The sequence below is a fragment of the Neopsephotus bourkii genome, unplaced genomic scaffold (assembly GCF_033783945.1).
Source record: "Neopsephotus bourkii isolate Nb327-2 ecotype Australia unplaced genomic scaffold, CSIRO-AGI_Nbou_v1 NB_1067, whole genome shotgun sequence".
Lineage (NCBI taxonomy): Eukaryota > Metazoa > Chordata > Aves > Psittaciformes > Psittacidae > Neopsephotus > Neopsephotus bourkii.
This window is the reverse complement of record NW_026901555.1, coordinates 654,688-674,650: the sequence shown is the minus strand read 5'-3', so window position 1 is coordinate 674,650 and position 19,963 is coordinate 654,688. Positions and strand designations below refer to the sequence as shown.

Sequence of the window (19,963 nt, the reverse complement as noted above, 5' to 3'; positions counted from 1 at the left end):
AGAGCTACAGTTCAGGTCCATCTCTACTGATTTCTGATCAAAACACAGTAGTATAGACCTTACGTCTATCTACATGAGCACAAGCACTACTTCTCTCCCCACAATGAGCTAGGGATGCTGCTGCTGCCACTGCTCATCCTGCAGTTCCCAGAGCAAGGAACTACTCCACTCCTTTATCAGCCTTTCTCCTCGCAAGAGGAATTTACTCTTTGCCCCCATGATTCCCACTTGCCTCCTCCCCACATGCTCTTGCAATGGGAAAGAAGGCAGTCCAGCCCTTGCACCTTCCCCAAGGTCTTGTGGCATTTATTCAGAGTAGGCACCCCGAAGGGATTCTAAGTTGCAGATGCTTTTCTACCTCAAGTTTTTCTTTTTCCTCCTGGTACTCTGGGGTTTTTTTCATCCCTGAGGTGTCACAGAGCAGTCCACCCTCACTCTGCCATGGGTGATTTGTTTTCCTTGGCAAAATCAAAAGGTTTGGCTAAGGGTATATTCTGGGCTCTGAAATAGGTTGGTTTTTTTACTGTGCGGTCTATTGCCCAGTTTCTCTTTACCTGTGCTTTGAGTTTTCCGTGGTGTTTTTAATGACAGCAGCACTCAAGCCCACTCTGAATATACTAGGTCAGGTAAAGCAAACAGTGTACCACTCAGTTACCGAGATTCCCTTTAAGCCAACAAACCAGCTCAACATACCATGCTAATACTAGCACCAGTCCCAAACCGCTGCTGACTTAGCCAAGATACATGCATCGCCTTTCAAAGGAGCTTACAGGAGTGAGGGGTCTGGGTGAAAGAATTCCTGGGGCTCCTCAAAGAATTCCCCTATATTTCAAGCAAGCTACTGAATCTCCTTGTAAATCCTTAGCAGGATGGTCCAGGCTGTTCCATGGTGACTATTGCCTGGTGTCTGGCTATACTGGTTCCACAAATGTTACTTGGCTGACATTTCAGGTTGAAAAAGTGAAATGCTATCCATATGTTTGCCAAATTTCATCCTGGACTTCAACTTTATACAAAAGAAAATGAGGGGCAGTGACAGCTCAAGGGATAATGCATTCCTGCCAAGCATCCTGCAGTTTGAGCTGCCCCAAAATAAGTGCAAACACTGCACCACATAATGCCATGGACAGTGAGTCAAAACTAGCATGAAATGTTCAGCACATCTCAAATATGCCCTCCTTAAAGCCTGAAAAGGGTGAAGCCACTCAGACAAACAAACACCATCCCTCCCTGGGGAAAAACCCCACAAGATTGCCCACTCTTGGTTTGTGTAGTGTTTGACAAGAACTATACTCCCAAGGCCACTGCACCAGCCACTGAGGCAGCCAGCCTCCAAAATCTGTTATTGAGGATGAAGCTGTTTGTTTGTCTTCTCAAGGCTGAACAGGAATGACATTTCTGTTGCAGTGCAGTAAAAGGTTAGCACTTGCATAAGCTGATAAATGTGAAGTCAAGGTGACTCTATGTATTACATTAGCATAGGACTGCAAATCCTTAGGGCACACAGCGAAGTCTAAGCAAGCAATATAAGCAACTACGGCATTGAATCTGAAAATGTGCCAGAGAAAATCCTCCCTTTACACACATAAAATGTGGGACAAAATCTCATGGCATGTTTGCAGACACAGAACAAACCAATCCCAAGGCACAAGGGATGAATATTGCCTATTAACACGGGAAATACCTTTTCTATGATATTATTTCTTTCCATTCAGTTGACCAAAAAGACCGGAGTTCTGCAACGGCGTCTCATTGTACCACCTGCATGAATGGATGAATGGATCTGGCTTAATTAAAGGCCTTTTTTACAGTAGGCTGTAATAAAATATTGTGAGAAAGTGTGAAGCTGAGAGCTGGCTTGGATATTTCAAGTAATCTTCTCCTAATTAAGTCTGTATATATTTATATGTCATCTTAGTGTACGAAAACAGTTTGAGCTCTCCTTTCTTTTACCTTCTTTTTTCTATTTCCCTTTCCAGTGTTCGTTATTAATTTACTACCCTCTTCCTTCACATTACTTCAGCCAAAGCAGAGCCAAATTGTTTCAAATGCATCTTATGTACTCTCAACTTCATTCTGCTTGTGCAGATTCACTAGTCTTGCTGGCTCCAGTGACGTAATTCCCAATTACACAGGTAAAACTGAAAACAGAAGCCACTACTCTGGACTCCTTCCTCCTTTGTTACAGTGGGCTGGTATCGTTCACTAGACTCACCAAGTTAAAACTCCAACTCAGCAGGGAAGGTATTGCAAAGCTTTGGTAGCACATCAAAGCATCTCCATGCTTTGCTTCTTATTTAATGTACCACTTTAGTCTATCACGTGCTGTTCCTGAACTTCTTCAGCTCTCAATCCCAAAGCCTCCTATGTTTTGACTTAGGCTATTGCCACTCTCACTTCTGGGCTCCATCTTCCCTACTCAGCACCCCAAGAAAAAGCAAAAGAAGAGAACAAGATATGTCTCTATCCATGTCACCAGTGCTTTGCTAGGCTTGAATCTGTGCAGCAGGGGAGCTTCAGGACCTAATACAGCACAAGTCAGCAGGACCACCTCCTGGCACCTTACATATCTGGCTACAGAAATAGGGTGTTTTGAAAACACTGGAGAGTGCTCTTCAAAGACTCAAAGGGTATTGACATTACCCTTTTTGTATTCAAAGACTCTTCTGTATCTCCAGCACCCCCATGGTTCACCAAGCCTCGAAAAATTCTGGAGTCTGAGAATGCTATTCCCCAGGTTCATTTTTCAGGTGCAAGAGGTTCTTTTTAGGACCAACCTGATGCTCTTGATAATGATAATTGATCCATATGGATTCAACAGGAATGTTGGATAAAAAACAGCAGATCAGGCCTCTGGATCCAAACCAAGATAAAAAAAAGAATGAATTTAAATGAGAAAAGAGTAGGTCTACTTATGTGTTGGTTAATTTGGAAGCAAACCAGTACTTTTGAACAGCATCAGTTATCCATGATATTAATAAATAATCTTTCCCATAAAAGAGTACTTCTACTGAGAAGACAACCTGCCCATATTCTTCACCTTCCGTATTTGCAGATTAGAATTCATTCATTCACTCCTGCTTTGGGCTGACCTTAGTGGCAGGAAGATTGACACCTGTAATGGAGAGGGAAAAGGCTGTTCCACAGCTTGATCCATTCCTCATCATTCAGCAAAGAATCCATCTGCACACTTCTACAAACTTCTACAGGAGCTTCTGCTACAAACTCTTGCTTGGATCCACCATCTAAGAGTGCTTCATGATTATTTCATAAATATCCTACTTTATGTTCCTTTCTTCCCAACTGCTAGTCCCATTTTAGCACTGGGTATGTTCAATATTGAGTTTAAGCTGGCCATGACAACACGATGTGTGTGTGTGTGTAACTGCAGCACTGCCAATGGTCTCTCTGTGGGAAGTGGGCTGGGCTTTGTGCCCCCTAATCTCAATTCTTTATGACTTCATTCCCCATATAGTACTCACAAAGGCTTATGGTATATGTTTGGGCTATAAAAGATGATTAAAAGAGGAATCCATCCATCACAAAATCTACGCAGCATGTTGGTATCCCTCGTGTAACCATGTTATTAGTAGCACGCTGTTCTTTTGCTTCTGAATAACATGCCTCACAAAGCTGAATTCAGGGACAGCTTTCTGTGGCATGGCATCAAGGAAGAAAGAGACCTGGCTTTTGATTTCTTGAACTTGCATAATCATGGGAATGCTTCTGTGTTTCTCCTTCCTTGTCTGTAAAATGGGTGACGATGCTGCTGATCTATCCTAACTCCACATTAAAGAGGCTCAGTCCATAAGCTGATTTAAACAACTGCAATATGGTCACAGTATTAATACCATTCAACATCAGATTTTCCAGAAATGAACAAGAACGAAAAGCTTAATTCAGTTTCTTTGGAACTCTGCATTCTCTTCATAATGCTTCAACATTTAAGCATAGGAACACGCTATAGAGCACAGGCCTCACTGCCCTGTGACTACGCACTGCTGTTTGCCCCAGCATGTACCCACTCATGCATGGTTATCACTTGAAGAGGGAGCAAACCCCATGCTGTAATGTGTACAACAGCACTCAGCTTGCCAGTACTACCAGAGAACATCTGAACAGAGCAGGCTCTCAGGCCCAAGCATCAGTGTCTGGATCAAGAAGAGACATACCCTGTGGCTGCCCAAATCTTCCTACAGGCATCGCAGAAAGTGAGACCAGCCTACAGGCCATTGCTGGCAAAACCATCCAGGAACATCAGAGCCATTTGTAGAACTTGGATCAGGTTCTGAAAGGTCCATAAACAACAACAAAATCCACCTATGTAGTTGCTGTGAATAATCTGACAGCAGCAGAGATTTGACAGGTATTTGTGGTCTCACCCGGTTCAAGTATAGGACCAACCAGGCACAGGATCCTCTCACAGCACCAGAGCCTCAGTGCTGCAAGTTTGGCAGCTGAAGGACTCCAGCCAAGCAGAATAACCAGATTAAAGGACTCTAAAAGAGCACTGCCATGAAAGGGGCTGCATAGCAGGACTGCAGGAATCACATCTCTGTAACCCTGGAGCAACTCCTTAGTTCCCTTCACCTCAGCCTGTCACAGTGCAAAACACACTCAGCTGTTATCCAGCTATTTGTAACCCCATGCTTACCAAGGGCTGGGCCTGAAGATGAGCCCCAGCTCCTGGGCTGAGTCAAGCCCCATTCTGGGAGGGACAGAAAGATGCTTCTGAAGAGCTCGCCTTCACAAGCCTCCTGCCGCACCAGTGGCACATCCCTGCTCCACACACACCCCTCGGGTCACCGAGGGGAATCTCTGCATGAACAAACAGGAGAAAGAAAGGCTCTGATCCTAAAAAAGTGAGCACACAAAGCAGCCCGAACAGGCCAGCTCCGCACAGGTCAGTACCACAGCAGGGGGAGCTCGCTTTCAGTTGATTTTTGTAAGAGAGATTAATCCAAACATGCATGGGAAGGAAGGTCATGGCAGCACCCCTGCTCCTTCACTACACCCCAAATACTTCACCCTGAATTTTGAATGAAAAATGAATGAAACCAAGCCCTTCAGAGGACAGTGAGAACATCTGACATCAAACACTGCTCTTCAACGCTCAGTGAAGTCAGTGGGAATTCTCCCATTTCCCACTGCTGTTTCTACGCTCACCTCATAGGTCCAGAAAGTCCCTTCAGATTCAACCCACGGCCAGTCCTGGGACTGGTGGAAAACAACAGATTGCTGAGAGCCACATTTCCCTTCAGCCAGGCAAAAACTGGGAATTCTGAGAACTGAGCTTAGCTGACTGGAAATGTGTCTGAGCAGGGACCAAACAGCTCCAACAAATCTGATATTTCTTCCATACAGGGAAGAGCAAACAGGCTTTGGGCCCAAAATGCATTGGTTGGTGGCCCAAATCCCAACCTTGCCTTTTCTTTCCCCAGGCCTCTGCTGAGTGATTTAAGTACCAGGCTCTTGGCTTCTCTAGATGCTCCGTTTTGCACAAATAATGACAAACGTTCAGGGTTCGTAGGCTGGAGTAACGTTTTGGGAATCTGCATGATTTGTACAGGAAGAAAAACCCCATTTTCTGTCTTGTTCCATTCACGATTACATTCAAATCTTTGGCAAAATCAGAAGTCAGCCCAGGAAGATCTGCTGGCATTTGTGCTACCTGAATCACTCCACAGGGGTATGGCCAGTGCAGATGAACTGGTTTTGTCTGAAGCCCTCACAGCTAGAAGACTTCTAAAACACCTCTTCCTTTCACCCACTGCAGCATCCTGCACACATTACTTTCAGCCTAGCTTCGACTTCTTCCTTTTCCCAAAGTATTTCAGTCAAGCAGGGGTTCGTGTGGCTTCTGTGGACAGCAATGGGTATATTTTTGGGAGGGGTGCCTACCCTCACTGGTTATACTTTGTGCCAATAGCTAATGTGATGGCTTGTTGACTGCTGATATTCATACCCGTATCTTTGACAGGCAAGGCGCCCACTCACCAGCTGCTCAGCCTGTTTGATTAGGTTATAGACATGGTGCAGGGAAAACTGCAGGAGATGAGGTGGAAGTGAAGCCATTTTGTGTGTGTGCGCAGGCGTGCACTTGCAGGACCAGAACGCATCCCTCCTCATCGCCAGCTCTTCGTATAACCCTAGCAGCGTGCATGTGTGCGCACCAGCACCAACCCCTGTGTAGGGTGAAGCAGTAAAGATATCATTTCAAACCTGGCGTGATGTCAAGATCAATAGAAACCCACAGACAAATGTCAGAACATTTGCCCTAACACTCCATAAACACAGAGCTCTAGGCTTAAACAAAGATGTGCATTTTAAGGCATACACTCGTTTTAGACTTTGAGTCTGAGAAGCCTGAAGTCCTCTTCCCAGCTATAGAGCACACCCCTGCTCTGGGCTCAGCTTGTGCCCTTTGTATCTATCCCACATGGAGGGGAATTGGTGTCTGTCAGGAACAGTGACGTGGCCATGCTGTATCTGTCTCCTGCTGTGCATCCCCCTGACAGCAGGAGCTGGTGATGATGGGTGTCAGAAAGGACCTCGTGGGAGCTGCTCTTCCTGCTGAGGAACCAGGAGGCTGGTGGAGAGCTCTGTCCTCTTCAACAGCCCTGTGGAGCCAGTGGGCACAGTCAGCTCCGGAGGCCCCCGTGGACTTGCCCAAGAGGAAGGTTAGACATTGTTTCTCCTGCTGAAGAGACAGGAGATTGCAGGAGAAGAAGACTTTTAGGATTCTTCACAGACTCTGTGTTCTCTTCCCAAATGGGGATACCCTGCTGGTGTTATACAGCAAAGAAAGACCTGGGTAAAGCATTTTCACTGCAGCCTTAAATATACTGCAGGGACTTCACATCTTTGATCGAATATTGTCTCTGCTCTGATGACCTCTTCCTCTTGCCTAGATCAGGCTTTACTTCCTTCGCTAATGCAACCTCTCCTCTACTGTTAGAAAAATCACTCTGTTGCAGCAGATGCTTCCCATTGAAATAGCCTCCCTAGCTGTACCTTGAGGTACATCCCACAGCCCCTTGTCCATTCTCTGCATAAGATGACCTCCCAAGAGAAAGGAGTGAAAAGCCAGTGACGAGGTGCTGACACCTCAGGAATCTTTATTCCTCTTCTTCCCACTAGGAACAACTTTAGGGCACAAGGGCAATCTTATAAACCTGGAGATCTTTCCACCCAGAAACTTTCAAATACCCCAATACACATAATATAGGTATTTCCATTAACTGCAGCTCCAGGGTAAGTAAGAGATCAGCACCTCCATTTCATAATGCAGCACAAACCAGAATGAACAGGACACAAAGACTGAATGAGAGAGTGGAATTATTTCATCTCTTATCCCAGCCGGAGCCTTGAGCCCCAAATGGCTTCATGCTCTCACACTACTTTGCCAGTAAGGCTTCACACAATGAAATTCTTGCAGCTTCCTATGTTAATCCATTAATACCTGTGAGAGCAGGCTGAAATCCCTACTCTGGTTATCATTCTGGAACCAGAATGCCCAATAAACACTATCCCATAAGCTCTGTTCTTCACTCTTTATTTTACTGAGGAGAAAGTGAATTGCTTATTTTAGCAAGCTGTGTCTGTCAGTGCTGGGAGAACGCAAGAACAGATTAGACCCATGGTCCTTCTATCCCAGGATGTTATCTCTGGTGACGGGCAGCAGTTTGCATCCACTGCGCTTACAGTGACTGCACTCTCCCTGCATCTGACAATTCATAGTGTAGACAGCCAGAGCCATCATGTTTCCCATCCAGAATCTGTTGTGAACTCATCTCATCCTTTTCAACCTGCTTATGCTTTTGCCCTCCCCAGCATACTGTGGTAATGAGCATTACAATTTAAGTAGCAGACACGACAGTAAACGTATCTGACTCTATTCTGGTGCTTAAGCCAGTCTTTCCCAAACAGTGAATCAGTTGCCTGTCCAAGGATGCAAAAGGGATGCAGGACACGTGAGAGAACACAGGAAATTGCTTCAGGTCTTACTGGAACATGTTCACTGCACATGAAGAGGGAGAAACTGAGAGAAGGGAGAAAGGAATAAGGACGAAGTAGCTTCCTGACTTGAATCCACAGATTAGGCTGAGAATGAACAAGAATAAGTGTCTAATGTTGTAACAGAAACACCCATAATTCTAACAGCAAAAACTGTCCTGATGCTTAAGTCAAGTCTCCTGTCATGGCCGCTGTGACCATAACACTATAAAAACCGTAATGTACTCTTAAAAAAAATAGAAAATGGAGAAATAAGGACTGAGGTCTACCTGCCACTCATACACACAGAGAAATACACTTGGCCTCTCCAGTTACTCACCTTCACAGCCATCATCTCATAGAAAACATGGCAAAGATGCCATATGTACAGCCACACTTCACTCTAAGGATTGCTTTCCAAGACAGGAAATCCCAGGAAGAGCACAGGTTTTACACTGAATGACTCCACAAAACAACACAGCATCCTCTTCTTACCACGATGATAAACCTGGCCAGGTCTGCTCTGAGGATCTGATCCTTGTGCAGCAAAAGGGAATCAACCCCAGCTCTCCTCATTTCAACCCTGGATGCCAGCACTTTTCTTGCTTCCCCAAGAGGGAACTTAACCTAACTTACCCTGAAAACACACTGAAGCGTAATAGCTCAGCCAGCTGAAAGGGATAAAAACCCTCCTCTTCCAGTGACTGCAGTCTCCCCCACACAGATACAGCTCCATCTTCCTATGGCTTCTAAGTGCACAGGGCCTGGACAATCAAGAGAGGACCTGACTGGCAAGGTGCTCTGTTGCAGTGATTTGTGCTTACTGGCAGGAAAACCAAATGAGAATAGCCTCTGCCATGTTCTGATTTTGTCCTAGAGACTCACCTAGCTAAAAAGAAACCTACAGTTGTTTCAAAGCCACTGACTTGCTGTGGTACTTCCTGATCTGAACCACAAGCTGGGTCTGGATCCTTCTGCAGATACATGTACCAACACCACATTGCTATCCAGGGTTTTGGGCTTGGAAACTTCCAGGAATCACTTGCTAGCTTGCATTTTTCCCTAAACTGGACATTGTAAAGACTACCAACAAGGCACTGGCAGCATCCTGCCTCTCCGAGTCAGGCAGTACACCTGGCTCCCAGCTCTCACAGTAAGTGAGACATTTAAAAGTGCCCAAATGCAGTTTTGGCATGAGCCTGCTCACCTCTGTGCCAGACTATCAGCCCAAGCAACTGGAAAACTCTGCTTGCTTGTAATACTTGCATTCAACTTCATCCAGGTTCCTCTCATGACAAAGCTAAAACACTGTGGCAAATCCACACGGTTTTGATGGTTGAATCCTGCTGAACTTAGTGATCCTTGCTGATCATGCCATTATAAACGCCTTATCCTTGAGGCTGGCTTTTCTCTGCTCCCTCCTGTTTCCCTTTCTCTCTGTCTCTAGCCAGAAATGATTTACATGTTTGTTTACTCTGAGCTACATTCATCTGAGTCATTCAGCAACCCTCTACCCACAATCACATTACAGCAAAGTTTGAACTGGAGTCTTTGGTGAGTGAGTATCGTGCTGCTGTGAACATGAGAACATGGGGCTAAAACCTGGGCCATATTCTGCCACTGGCTTTCCAGCAGAACTGACCTTTGCTATGAACATGCCGAAACTAAAGAGCATCGTAGTCCCCTGTGTTCTACATTGCTTCCTGGAGCAGGAGAAACTCCAGGCAAAGGAATTACTCTTTATTTACACCGGTGTAACAATTAGTAGGATTTGGCTCATTTTGTACAAATTATACTACCGTACTTGTAGGAATAATCTTTTCTGTTTCAAACTAATTTTAGCCCCTCTTGAGCGGTGATTATCGAGCTCTCCCATCTGTTGTACCAAAAAAAAATTATTTGCACATAGCTTTTGTGAATTTTCTCCTCTGAGGTATGCTTCCAAGAACTGTATCCCTCAAAACCCAACGTAATCGTATTATCGGCAAGACTCATAACGCAGCTGACAGTACCTTCTCTATTAAATCCACCCCATGAAAAGACCTCACAATTGACATTCTAAGAATTTTTTAAGGTGGTCTGAAAGCAGATCTCTTCAAAAAGCGAGTTAATCAAAGAATTTTGCATCTTGCCATTACCTCAGATGCGATTCTGAGCAGAAGCTATTCAGGGATGCTACCAAAGCAGAAGGTGGTTGAGAAAAAGAACAATGCCTTGAAAATATATATATTACAAAACCAGTGGTATTTCAATCTCCTAGAATGAAAGCAATGCACATCAAAATAGGATGGATTCCTTCAGAATCCCAGTGATAAAAATACAGAATTCTGTTCATGTTCTATGCACTTGGGAGATAAATTAAAGCTCATCAGAGGTTAGTCACAAGCTCAAGTGCTTTTCCATCTACTTTCTTTCCACAGCTTAAAAAATAATAAAATAAGCCAGCATCTTGACCTTTTTCTTTACTTCTATCACTAGAAATGTGCCCTGTCAGTGTCTGAGACATTGCTCTTGCCTAGGAAGACTTGCTCCTAGCCGAGAGCACACTGATCACTGCTACAGCTCTAAATAAAAGCACAACCAGATGGAACAGTAAAGCCACACCAGAGACCAGTGGACTCACAGTGGGCAAGGCTGATGTCATGGTCAGGGTAAGCTCTTTCATGTCTTCATCACTTTCAGCTTAAACCATCTAGGACAGAAGTGTTTCTTCAGCTGGTAATTACTGACAAGTTACATGCGGAGAAACGGGGGGTGAATATTCAAGGACAGAACAACGAATGGCACATCTGATGACACCCAAATGTTATATATTTTTTTTCCTTTTCCTCAGAAATGATACTAGATCTCTTTACTCAAGAAAATAGTTCCTCTAGCCTGCTTTGGACCTGTCTGCAAAGACATTTGGCTACAGCTTCAATAAGGTGCCTAAAGACACTGCTTTAAGGGCTGAAAAGCATTTTTAGAACAGCAATAATTTGCATTTACACAGTACCTCCCTGGCTGAGAAGTGTTTTCAAGGGCCCCTGAGTAGCTGCACACAGCCCTGAGAAGCAGCAACACAGGATAAGCCATATTTGACGGAGAAGGCAAGCAACACTGAAGAAGATGGAGAGATTTGCCCAGGATTAGGCAGGATGTTGATAGAAGTAAATAACCCTCCTTGGTGGTTCCCCCACTGGGGACAGGCACACACACACACAGACACTGCAACCACACGACCATCCTCGTCCCAAAAATCTTCCCTTCCATCTCCTCTTGCATTCTGCACAGGGCGCTGCATTACATAAGCTTGCTTGCAAGAAGGTGCACCCGGTACAAAACTTACATCTGACCAGCAGGAAGATGAAATACATTTCATTACACAGTGGAAAAGTTAAGGGAAAGCGATCAAAAGGGCTGGAAGTTCAAAGCGACACAGCTCCCGTGCAGCGGCAGTGAGCCCTCATACATGCCAGTTCACCCATGTTACCTAGGGCATGTGGGATTTAATGGAAGACTTGCACATTATCATATTCATAACCGTGACTAACAAATCTGTTGTCAGTGCCACCACAAATATCACACAAAGCAGAATGTTTTTGTACCAAAGAGACCACTGAAGTCACGGTTCCATAGTAAACAAATGAACTTAAGGAGAGTCTTGAGAATCAGCCCTGACTTTTCTTTGTAGGCTGCGGAATTCGATAAACTATAAACTGCCAGATGCTCGAGTCTGTGAACTGAAGGGACAATAAATGAGGCATGTCTCCTGCGAGCATCACAGCACAGAACACCCCCTGCGACATCACTATTACCTTTCCCACCCTGAGGGCTCCTGGGTCAGCGGAGAACTCACCACCAGGTCAGAGGATGCCGTCATTAACAACAATTTACATTCGGATCTAATCCGTAAGCGGGAGGACGCAGGTGCCTGACACGGGGCGCCCTGGCATTTAGCGCAAGGACAGGGAAAATTCAGCTCCGTCCCTTGGGGTGCGAGTCCCGGTGGGGCCGGCAACTCCTCACCGCGCTGCTCCCCAACCCCGCAGCACCGCGGCACCGACAACTTCAGCAGGAGACACTCCCCCCCCCACCCCCGGACCGGGGCAAGCGGGAGCCGGTGCCCCGGCTCAAGTCAAGGACCGGCCCCGCCACACGCGGCTGCTGCGCGGGGAGAGGGGACGGAGGGCCCGCGGCGCCAAGTTCGGTCACTGCCCTGGGGTACGCGCCGCTCCCCGCCCGGCCCCGCTCCCCGCGCAAGATGCGCGCCCGCCGCGGCCCCGCTCACCTCCGCGCCGCTCCGTCAGGCTCTACATGCCGGGGTGCCCGCGGGCCCGGGCCGCGGGGCCGTGCCGCTCATTTGTAATCCGCTCCTTGCCCAGCGCCGCGGGGGGCGGGAGCCCCCATGCCGCCCCGCCCGCGCTGCCCAGCCCGAGCGCCCGAGGCGGGCGCGCTACGCCGCTGCCGGCGGCGCGGAGCCGCGGGGCCGGTGACCAGCAGGGCAAGGCGGGAGCGGCATCGCGCTCCTCGCCCCGGCAGCGGGAGGGCGCCGGGTCCCGGCGGTGCTCCCGGCAGCCGCCGCCTCCGACCGCCCCTCGGCGGGAGCCGGGGCCGAGCCGGAGCGGAGCGGCGCGGGCAGGGACGCGCAGCGCCCCTCGCACTCCCTCACCGGCACACGCCGCCCCTCACACACACACACACACACACACGGGTACACCCGCCCCTCACACACACACACAGAGACACATACACGGGTACACCCGCTCCTCTCTCTCTCTCACACACACACACACGGGTACCGCCTCCTCTCCCGCGCTCGCACACACATACACCATCCCCTCACACGCAAACACACCCGCGCTCACAAACACCCAGCAGTACAGGCTCCCCTAACACACACACACACCCCCTCCAAGTTGAAGCGGCGCTAAGGGGAGAATGGCAGATCACACCCATCTCCCCAGTCACACTCCTCACCCCGCGCACCCCTTCACACGCACCCTCACACCCACCCGTCTCCACACTCACTGTCCTGGTTCTGGCTGGGATAGAGTTAATCCTGTTTCTGGTACAGTGCTGTGCATGGATTTCACATGAGAATGATGCTGATAACACAGCGATGTTTTAGGTGTTGCTACTCCCAAGACAAGGACTTTTCAGCCCTTCATGCTCTGCCACTGAGGATGGGCACAAGAAGCAGGGAGGGAGCAGAGACAGGACACCTGACCTGAACTATCCAAAGGGATATTCCACCCCATAGGACATCAGGCTCTGTGTAGAGACTGGGGGCAGTTGGCCAGGAGGGTCCAATCGCTGCCTGGGGACAGGCCATTGTTGGTTGTGGTGAGCGACTGTTCTATGGCTTTCTGGGCCTGTGGCTGAGGGGTGCCCCTGCATCCCAGCCACTCCCAGGCTGGTGAGAGCCCCTGGAGCCCTGCACCCAAGCCTGAGCCCCTGACACTGGACAATCCTAACTGCCTGCCTCGGCTGCATCCAGCCAAACTCCCTGCTGGGCTGTTAATACCTGTCAGCCCACCACTGAGTGATACCAAGTCCAATGATCAGCTCGTTCCAGCCATCTGAGGGCTCTGAGTTCGTATGTCCTCATTTCCCAGACCCTATGACACATGGGTGTCACAACTGAGAAAATCTCTTAACTCATTTACTGACAGACTAAATCCAGGGAAATCCAGTTTTTACCTTTTCCCTCACCAGGAAAGCTTCCCTCTGGTCAGCAGGAAGCACTTTTTCTGTCTTTCCCTCCTTCCCTTTCCCACTGACCCCCGTTTCCAGGCCAGTGACTGGTTACACTGAGGTTCTCTCCCTCTCTTCCCATTCTCTGAAGCCAAGCATAGCATTTTCTTTATGCCAGAAGAGTAAAGCTCCAATAGAGGCATTTGTGCCAATCCTGCCTTCTCCACCATGCTGCCACAACGCCTATGGCCAGACCTGTTGTGGGGAGGATGGCACCGTCTTGACAGCACCCACGCAGGAGCAGGTTGATTTTCTTACTCTGCTCCCCCATGCTCATCCCCTGTAGTTCTGTCATGGGCACAAAATCCCAGCATTAAAGTGTTTTTCTTTTGTAAGCACTCTAATTGTTACAATGAGCTTTTCTTACTGCTTTACGTTTGAAACTGAGACTTGACGCTCAATAGGAGTTTGTAATTGGACTTATAGACACGTCAAACCTGTGTCCTGCCCTCTTTAATCATTAAAGTTGTCCCCATTCTCCCCTAAATTTTGCTGCGATATTGTTAAAAGATGAATAATGCATACTAACACTCTGAACTTGCTGCACTCCTCTGGCACTTTCCAGAAGAAAGCACTTTACTAGCTACAGCCTGTGTACAGGGACCACTTTATCTGTCACAGAGATGCACCCACCTATAAGGTGAAACGCAACAGTGGCTTTAATGGGACACAAAACCATTATGCAGACAGTAGCAGGCTCTGCAGCTCCAAGTGCCATAGCCTGCCGGCAGCCACACTAGGAATGCACAAGCTAAATTGGTCAGAGCATCAGGACAAGCACTTCTTCCCCAGCAAAACAGTACTAGAGTCGACTCAATATTTTATCACTGCAAGTGTTTAGCAGCCCTCCTTGGCCTCCAAGGTACTGAGTGGAGCCGGGTAAATGATTCAGAGCAAATCATTTATTCAAAACTTCTGCCCACATTTTATGTCAGTCCAAGAACACAAAATTGTTTTCTTCCTGCTCAGATTCAGTCAACCCATGCTTTAGAGTTTGCCTGGGCTTTAAATCCAAGGGCTGGCATACGTGACACGTTGCTGCAGGGGTTTTGCTGTACTGTATCTACACGTATGGGTGCAGTTGGCTTTGTAAATGACATCTATTTGTCCCTGTTCCACTGGGATGAACTGAATTTACTGCCAGGAAACAGCCTTGAGCCCAAGGAGAGCCCTTTAGCGGCCAAGATTAGGTTCAGATTAGTGACAGAAAATAGTTTAAGTGAGAAAGAAATGAATAATTTGCAACCATGAAGCAAAAGCCTCAGGTCGTTGTAAAGCGACAACATAGGTCAGGGCTTCTCGAGCTAACACTTCTGGTTGGCTTACTTGATTTCCTTTTGTATATTCTCCATAGGATTTTCTTCTTCTGTATTTTACTGCAGACCCTGGTCCTTGGTTCTGCCCAGCCAGGGTGCTTTACAAGGTGACCACAGTCTGGAAGAGCAAAGGGTTGATTTTTGTGACTATGGAAGGGTGCAATGCCACCCAAGGGACAACAGGAAAAGCTGGTGGCACGGCAGCCCCATGAGCAGGGAAAGAGGGCAAGGCTGCAGCAAGGCTGTGCTGGGTGCTGGGCAGAGGAGAGCTCACCCAAAAAGCAATGCAAAACACCCCCAAAAATCCCATACACAGGTTGTTTCTGAAGAGCAATACTAACCCAAACTCCTTTTAACAGGTATATGTGTGTATATCCATCCCACTTGGGAAGCCATTCCTCTGCAGCCACCTAAACTAAACTGAAGCATAAAGGTCCAGGTTCCTAACTGGACCAAGCTCCAGCAGTGTGTGGTGGTACTGCTGTCAATCAGAATCAGGCCATTGTGCGTTAACAACTGATTTTGTCTCACAAAAGCTGTGATGTGGTGCTAGCTATCTTCAGAACAAAACCAAGTAAAATGGGCTAGATGTTTAGTTCCCATTTCTCCATCATAAAGTGAAGAATCTAAGCCCTAAACACAGAGAGGGGAGCCATTATTCTTAGAAACAAAGCCTCTGGAAAATGCCTTTTATCTCACTGGAAAATTGTATATTCCTGCATTGTGCAGAATGGGAGATTTTGCATATTTTAATTAGATCAGTTGAAAAGTTGGGGAAAAGGGAACCTGCTGTGCTGTCAAGCTCCTTAGTGAAGAAAAGTTCTGGAAGTTCAGGAACTTGAAGACAGCTTTAAATCTCCATGGCTAAAAATAATCCATCCTCTAAGAAAATGCCACGGATTTTTTTTTCCTCTTTTTTTTTTTTTTTATGGCTGCCTTAGTTGACTTCAGGTCATCAGAACATGGAAATTAAACTGGGAAACTGGAAATCTTTTTCATTTTAACTTTCTGCACTTCAAAACCTCCTTGCTGTGAACAGGGCAGTGGGTAGTCCCTGCGGGGCTGCCGTTTTACTTGTATTTGCAAGAAGTAGTGCAGCTTGATGAAATACGGCTTGACAAGAGGTTCAGGGCTACAGCTGGTGATGCAGACATGGGCAGGAGGTTTCTGTGCCTCCTCTTTGGTAGTTTTCATTTTTCCCTGGATTACCTTTATTATCATTATTTCAGAATCCATCTTTTTTGCTCCAGAGAACGCACACTGAACAAGCACTCCAGGTCAGCTGCTTCACTGGTGCATGGTCATCACAGTTTGGTTTGTGTTAGTGGCAGAGCGCTGACTTACATCAGGGAACATCAAGTGTTCAAGGCCAGGTTGGATGGGGCTTGGAGCAACCTGCTCTAGTGGAAGGTGTCCCTACCCATGGCAGTGGGTTGGAACTGGGTGAGCTTTAGGGTTCCTTCCAACCCAAATGATTACACGAGTCTATGATCAGGCCCCAGAACCTACTGCTTCCACTAAGCTGCATGGAAAAATGACTTTAATTTCTGTTGTCACCGTATCCCTTCCATCCTGCAATGGATGTGTTAGCCCAAGGGCTGTTTGAATCCATTTACTTGTTAAGCTAACAGTCCTTTTTTCCCTTCTGTAATACATAATTTACGTTGTTGTTTCCTGCTTGCAGACAGACACACCGCCAGTCTGTTTGGCTGCTCACGTCAGGATGGGTATTTTCTGGCAAGGCTGATGCTGAGCTGTAGGACAGGTGAAAAGACCAAAATTATCCCTTAGAAAGACAGCCTTTAAACAAGTTATTCCCTTCCTCAATTTTACTCCAGTCCTTCAGCACGAAGCAAGCCAGCTCTGAGTCTGTTACATGAGTGCATTGTTTCATGATTGCTGCTACCTGCAGGAGCCGGGAGGAGATAGATGACCACGAGCAGCAGCCACAGTGCTGTTTAATAGATTGCTGCTCATTAACTTAATGCCATTTGCTCCTTTTGCTCCCTGCAAACACAGCTTTAATGTATTTGCTGAGCCCTCCTCATGCTCCCCATACATGCGGCTTGTGCGTGCAGCTCTGCAGGGCATTCTGGCCCCATCACAGCTTCCCTGTACCCGCTAGCAGAGCTCATGCACCTGATAGCCTGTTCTCAGAAACGCCCTGGCAATTCTCCCTGCAGACACGGGTGTGGGGTTTAGTGCATACTTGATCTGCCAGAAAGGAAGCAAAGGTCTTGACCTGGCAATAAATATCATGGGAAGAGCGGGGTGTAACTGCACACAGCCCTGGGGAACTGCACAGGGCTCAGCAGCCAGGGGCACTCAAGCATGTTCTGCTATTTGCAGGCATTTGTATGAGACCAAAGCAGTTTAATTTCTATCTGCCCACAGTTCACCTCTAATTTTAGCCTTTAGGATTAATACCTCTGAAACTGCCTTTACTCTCCTTTGCTCTGGTTTGGATACCTGTCTTCAAACCTGGTCTTTTCCATAGTATGCTATTCTTAATTCTTTAAAAAGGAGAGTTTTAAAACTAAAGACTGACTCTGAAGTTAACTCCATGGTTTACTTTGTGACTGAAACTATTTTACGTGCCATCACTGCCTCACATTAGTATTACCACAACGTCTTATCCTTGGTTCGTAAGCTTCCTTTCCCCAGCACGCTGAGCCACCCTGCATTTCAAGAAAACCACTGAGTCTCTAGATAAAACTGGAAACTTCCTGGCAAAGTCATTTCCCAGCTGGGCAAAAGCAAGTGCTGTCAAATGCTTGTTTGCGAGGGCAGTGGGAAGGGTTTGCTGTCAGTGACACCTGCATCAGCTGCAGCGTGTTTCTCCTAGCATCATATTCCCCATCCACAGCCTCAGGGTGGGACCCTAGGGGCAAGAAAGGAGTATGAGGATTTGGGATGCAAACTGCTTGCTGTGCCGAGGCAGAGGTGATCACTTCTGCACTGGATGGTTGGTGCCCAGCGCTTTAGGAACAGAGGGGCTGTTTGTAAGATCCACAGCTGGCTCCAGTTCAGAGCCTCAGCACTGTCAAAGCAAAGATATTCTGAAGGGGGTCAGCTACCGGGGGTGGCTGCCAACTGGTGTGGATTTGAGAGGTCAGCCAGATCTCTCCTTCCCAGACAATCTCTCAAAATGCCATTGAACCACTTAGCTATATACTGTACCTGTCCCTATATAAATTGGTCTCTAGGGAGCTTACCAGCAAACTGATGCAGCATATCCTTGTCTGTGTGTCTGTGTTTAATTAGGATTTACATACTGGGGACATCAAATCCAGTGCCCTATCCTTGTCAGGGCTGTGCTCTAGCTGAGTGAGAGAAAAAAGGCAAGAAACCACATTGTGGATGCAAGTGGAATAAACAGCCTGGAGAAAAAGCATCTTCCAATTTCTGCTGGCAATCGGCTTCTGTGCTGAAGCAGGAGGGATTATATCCCTTCGAAAAATATTAACTTCCTCTGCCTGATACAGTGGAGGAAACTCTCACTTTACAGATAAATCTCACTGTGTGCCATCTTTGGTGCTATTTATCTGCTGTGTGTCTCTCAGACTAATTACAGAAGGCGGCTTTTTTTGCATGCAGTGTTGTGCTGGTTTGATCATTGCATCTTTGGTTTTACATTCTATGAAAATCATGGGCTCAGGAAAATCTATGAATGCACAATATGCAATATATGGTTGATGACTGTCTGTCCTTCTTCCTGTGCATCTGCGTAACACCTTCCCAAATGGAATCATTCCCATCTTTTCTCTCTCCCCCTCAGTAAGGACATGTGTTTTAATTCAGGACTTTCTCTTTTCATTTCTTCAACCCTCAAGTCTTTTGAACTGAAGCAGGATAGTGGTTGTCCAGGGTGTACCCCAGTATTAGTCACCTACAGCCAGACTCTGATTTCATCTATATGCAGGCTAAGCCTAAGCAAAATATTGATTTCAGTGGTGTTTCTCATTATTTATGTTTATGTAACAAAATTGTTTCTGCTACACATATCTGACTTCTCTTTAATGGAAACAGGGTTCTTCCAGTGGGAATATTTTTGTTTGGCTTTTAAAACTGCTTGCACTGGAGACAATAAAAGAGGTCAGAAGATACATAGTGGGACTGAGTTCACCAAATAAGACCTCTGACTTTGTGTAGTTCAGACTACAATTTATTCTTTGGGAATAGGAACTGCTCATGTTTCTATTGCAAACTTTTACTAAAACAGTCTGTTAAATCACCTTTCTACATTGTACATGGTTATTAATGAGCTCAGAGATGGAGCCACAATGGAGGGGTAATAAGTTGATGATCACTTATACCGGTTTTATCACAAAACTGACAGTGTCATGGGATTTAGTACTGCATTTGAGGACAAAAAGAAGGATTTTTTATGTATCAGCATCTGTCTGCAATTTCAAACCATGGCACCACCATAGATCCTTTAGTAGGAGCCTTTAAAATAAATTGTCTTGCTGTGCAAAGCCTCTGCTACCTTGCCCTTAGTATTGCTGTGCATTATCTTTTACTGTCTTCTTTTCTTTTTAGCACCCCATTTTTATTTACAATACAGCCCTTAATTTAGTAGTGCTGACACAGTTACATTTGCAGTAATAGCATAATTACCATATATTCATGAATAGTGTGGTTAGGGATAGTAGCTACAGACATGACAGATTCATTTGCATTATTATCATTAGCATGCTGCACAAATGAGTTTATGTTTGTGAAGTAAGCATTTAATGGGGCTGTATTGCTTCCGTAAGAACCCAAGTCTGGAGGAGAACAGCGAGCTGCTACTAACACTGTACCAGTCTGAAACTTCCAAATTGCACTAGGATCACGCTGACAGATGGTATGCAATGCCTTTTTCCAACTCAGCAGAAAATGGAGAAATATAATAAAGAGACTACAGAGATTAG

The 19,963-nt window shown here is 46.5% G+C and overlaps 1 protein-coding gene across 1 annotated transcript in view; it reads right to left on the bottom strand.

The window, feature by feature from the left end:
* Positions 1 to 12,501, bottom strand: part of TRPC5 (transient receptor potential cation channel subfamily C member 5) — a 92,073-nt gene extending 79,572 nt beyond the window's left edge. Inside the window, exon 1 of the mRNA XM_061361855.1 lies at positions 12,266 to 12,501. The gene's annotated coding sequence lies outside the window, so the exon portion shown is untranslated. The remainder of the gene's footprint in view (positions 1 to 12,265) is intronic.
* Positions 12,502 to 19,963: the final 7,462 nt, after the last annotated feature.